Genomic DNA, 5,000 nt, shown 5'->3' with positions numbered 1-5,000 from the left:
TGCCGTTCCTATGCAATGTGGCCACACAAAAATGACCCGTTTTCCCATTCCGAGGCATTTCTGTGCGACCTTAACAGCCCCGTGAGCCACAAGAGAGACATCCCCGCCAACTTCTAGCGTTTGACGGGGTCTATGCGTGAAAAATATTAAAATTTTTGAGTGCACGTGCCTTTCTGCTGCAAATGCCTCTGGAAGTTTCATGGCGTTCCTATGCAATGTGGCAACACGAAAATGACCCCTTTTCCCATTCCGAGGGAGTTCTGTGCCACCCTAACAGCCCCGTGAGCCACAAGAGACACATCCCCGCCAATTTCTAGCGTTTCACGGGGTCTATCCGTGAAACATATAGAAGTTTTTGAGTGCACATGCATTCCTGCTGCAAATGCCTCTGGAAGTTTCATGCGGTTCGTACGCAATGTGGCAACACGAAAATGACCCGTTTTCCCATTCCCAGGGATTTCTGTGCGACCCGAACAGCCCCGTGAGCCACAAGAGACACATCCCCGCCAATTTCTAGCGTTTCACGGGGTCTATCCGTGAAAAATATCAATTTTTTTTTGACTGCACATGCATTTCTGCTGCAAATGCCTCTGGAAGTTGCATGCGGTTCGCATGCAATGTGGCGACACGAAAATGACCCGTTTTCCCATTCCGAGGGATTTCTGTGCCACCCTAACAGCCCCGTGAGCCACAAGAGAGACATCCCCGCCAATTTCTAGCGTATCACGGGGTCTATCCGTGAGAAATATTCACTTTTTTGAGTGCACATGCATTCCTGCTGCAAATGCCTCTGGAAGTTTCATGCGGTTCGTATGCAATGTGGCGACACGAAAATGACCCGTTTTCCCATTCCGAGGGATTTCTGTGCCACCCTAACAGCCCCGTGAGCCACAAGAGAGACATCCCCGCCCACTTCTAGCGTTTCACGGGGTCTCTCCGTGAAAAATATCACATTTTTTGAGTGCACATGCATTCCTGCTGCAAATGCCTCTGGAAGTTTCATGCGGTTCGCATGCAATGTGGCGACACGAAAATGACCCGTTTTTTCCCATTCCGAGGGATTTCTGTGCCACCCTAACAGCCCCGTGAGCCACAAGAGACACATCCCCGCCAATTTCTAGCGTTTCACGGGGTCTATCCGTGAAAAATATTCAATTTTTTGACTGCACATGCATTTCTGCTGCAAATGCCTCTGGAAGTTTCATGCGGTTCGCATGCAATGTGGCGACACGAAAATGACCCGTTTTCCCATTCCGAGGGATTTCTGTGCCACCCTAACAGCCCCGTGAGCCACAAGAGAGACATCGCCGCCAATTTCTAGCGTTTCACGGGGTCTATCCGTGAAAAATATTCACTTTTTTGACTGCACATGCATTCCTGCTGCAAATGCCTCTGGAAGTTTCATGCCGTTCGCATGCAATGTGGCAACACGAAAATGACCCGTTTTCCCATTCCGAGGGATTTCTGTGCCACCCTAACAGCCCCGTGAGCCACAAGAGACACATCCCCGCCAATTTCTAGCGTTTCACGGGGTCTATCCGTGAAAAATATAGACGTTTTTGAGTGCACATGCATTTCTGCTGCAGATGCCTCTGGAAGTTTCATGCCGTTCGTACGCAATGTGGCAACACGAAAATGACCCCTTTTCCCATTCCGAGGGATTTCTGTGCGACCCTAACTAACAGCGCCCGTGAGCCACAAGAGAGACATCCCCGCCAATTTATAGCGTTTCACGGGGTCTATCCGTGAAAAATATAGACGTTTTTGAGTGCACATGCATTCCTGCTGCAAATGCCTCTGGAAGTTTCATGCCGTTCCTATGCAATGTGGCCACACAAAAATGACCCGTTTTCCCATTCCGAGGCATTTCTGTGCGACCTTAACAGCCCCGTGAGCCACAAGAGAGACATCCCCGCCAACTTCTAGCGTTTGACGGGGTCTATGCGTGAAAAATATTAAAATTTTTGAGTGCACGTGCCTTTCTGCTGCAAATGCCTCTGGAAGTTTCATGGCGTTCCTATGCAATGTGGCAACACGAAAATGACCCCTTTTCCCATTCCGAGGGAGTTCTGTGCCACCCTAACAGCCCCGTGAGCCACAAGAGACACATCCCCGCCAATTTCTAGCGTTTCACGGGGTCTATCCGTGAAACATATAGAAGTTTTTGAGTGCACATGCATTCCTGCTGCAAATGCCTCTGGAAGTTTCATGCGGTTCGTACGCAATGTGGCAACACGAAAATGACCCGTTTTCCCATTCCCAGGGATTTCTGTGCGACCCGAACAGCCCCGTGAGCCACAAGAGACACATCCCCGCCAATTTCTAGCGTTTCACGGGGTCTATCCGTGAAAAATATCAATTTTTTTTTGACTGCACATGCATTTCTGCTGCAAATGCCTCTGGAAGTTGCATGCGGTTCGCATGCAATGTGGCGACACGAAAATGACCCGTTTTCCCATTCCGAGGGATTTCTGTGCCACCCTAACAGCCCCGTGAGCCACAAGAGAGACATCCCCGCCAATTTCTAGCGTATCACGGGGTCTATCCGTGAGAAATATTCACTTTTTTGAGTGCACATGCATTCCTGCTGCAAATGCCTCTGGAAGTTTCATGCGGTTCGTATGCAATGTGGCGACACGAAAATGACCCGTTTTCCCATTCCGAGGGATTTCTGTGCCACCCTAACAGCCCCGTGAGCCACAAGAGAGACATCCCCGCCCACTTCTAGCGTTTCACGGGGTCTCTCCGTGAAAAATATCACATTTTTTGAGTGCACATGCATTCCTGCTGCAAATGCCTCTGGAAGTTTCATGCGGTTCGCATGCAATGTGGCGACACGAAAATGACCCGTTTTTTCCCATTCCGAGGGATTTCTGTGCCACCCTAACAGCCCCGTGAGCCACAAGAGACACATCCCCGCCAATTTCTAGCGTTTCACGGGGTCTATCCGTGAAAAATATTCAATTTTTTGACTGCACATGCATTTCTGCTGCAAATGCCTCTGGAAGTTTCATGCGGTTCGCATGCAATGTGGCGACACGAAAATGACCCGTTTTCCCATTCCGAGGGATTTCTGTGCCACCCTAACAGCCCCGTGAGCCACAAGAGAGACATCGCCGCCAATTTCTAGCGTTTCACGGGGTCTATCCGTGAAAAATATTCACTTTTTTGACTGCACATGCATTCCTGCTGCAAATGCCTCTGGAAGTTTCATGCCGTTCGCATGCAATGTGGCAACACGAAAATGACCCGTTTTCCCATTCCGAGGGATTTCTGTGCCACCCTAACAGCCCCGTGAGCCACAAGAGACACATCCCCGCCAATTTCTAGCGTTTCACGGGGTCTATCCGTGAAAAATATAGACGTTTTTGAGTGCACATGCATTTCTGCTGCAGATGCCTCTGGAAGTTTCATGCCGTTCGTACGCAATGTGGCAACACGAAAATGACCCCTTTTCCCATTCCGAGGGATTTCTGTGCGACCCTAACTAACAGCGCCCGTGAGCCACAAGAGAGACATCCCCGCCAATTTATAGCGTTTCACGGGGTCTATCCGTGAAAAATATAGACGTTTTTGAGTGCACATGCATTCCTGCTGCAAATGCCTCTGGAAGTTTCATGCCGTTCCTATGCAATGTGGCCACACAAAAATGACCCGTTTTCCCATTCCGAGGCATTTCTGTGCGACCTTAACAGCCCCGTGAGCCACAAGAGAGACATCCCCGCCAACTTCTAGCGTTTGACGGGGTCTATGCGTGAAAAATATTAAAATTTTTGAGTGCACGTGCCTTTCTGCTGCAAATGCCTCTGGAAGTTTCATGGCGTTCCTATGCAATGTGGCAACACGAAAATGACCCCTTTTCCCATTCCGAGGGAGTTCTGTGCCACCCTAACAGCCCCGTGAGCCACAAGAGACACATCCCCGCCAATTTCTAGCGTTTCACGGGGTCTATCCGTGAAACATATAGAAGTTTTTGAGTGCACATGCATTCCTGCTGCAAATGCCTCTGGAAGTTTCATGCGGTTCGTACGCAATGTGGCAACACGAAAATGACCCGTTTTCCCATTCCCAGGGATTTCTGTGCGACCCGAACAGCCCCGTGAGCCACAAGAGACACATCCCCGCCAATTTCTAGCGTTTCACGGGGTCTATCCGTGAAAAATATCAATTTTTTTTTGACTGCACATGCATTTCTGCTGCAAATGCCTCTGGAAGTTGCATGCGGTTCGCATGCAATGTGGCGACACGAAAATGACCCGTTTTCCCATTCCGAGGGATTTCTGTGCCACCCTAACAGCCCCGTGAGCCACAAGAGAGACATCCCCGCCAATTTCTAGCGTATCACGGGGTCTATCCGTGAGAAATATTCACTTTTTTGAGTGCACATGCATTCCTGCTGCAAATGCCTCTGGAAGTTTCATGCGGTTCGTATGCAATGTGGCGACACGAAAATGACCCGTTTTCCCATTCCGAGGGATTTCTGTGCCACCCTAACAGCCCCGTGAGCCACAAGAGAGACATCCCCGCCCACTTCTAGCGTTTCACGGGGTCTCTCCGTGAAAAATATCACATTTTTTGAGTGCACATGCATTCCTGCTGCAAATGCCTCTGGAAGTTTCATGCGGTTCGCATGCAATGTGGCGACACGAAAATGACCCGTTTTTTCCCATTCCGAGGGATTTCTGTGCCACCCTAACAGCCCCGTGAGCCACAAGAGACACATCCCCGCCAATTTCTAGCGTTTCACGGGGTCTATCCGTGAAAAATATTCAATTTTTTGACTGCACATGCATTTCTGCTGCAAATGCCTCTGGAAGTTTCATGCGGTTCGCATGCAATGTGGCGACACGAAAATGACCCGTTTTCCCATTCCGAGGGATTTCTGTGCCACCCTAACAGCCCCGTGAGCCACAAGAGAGACATCGCCGCCAATTTCTAGCGTTTCACGGGGTCTATCCGTGAAAAATATTCACTTTTTTGACTGCACATGCATTCCTGCT

The sequence above is a fragment of the Petromyzon marinus genome, unplaced genomic scaffold (assembly GCF_048934315.1).
Source record: "Petromyzon marinus isolate PM22_M1 ecotype Great Lakes invasive population unplaced genomic scaffold, UKy_Petmar_22M1.pri1.0 PM_G_Scaffold_55, whole genome shotgun sequence".
Taxonomy (NCBI): domain Eukaryota; kingdom Metazoa; phylum Chordata; class Hyperoartia; order Petromyzontiformes; family Petromyzontidae; genus Petromyzon; species Petromyzon marinus.
This window is presented reverse-complemented; position numbering follows the sequence as displayed.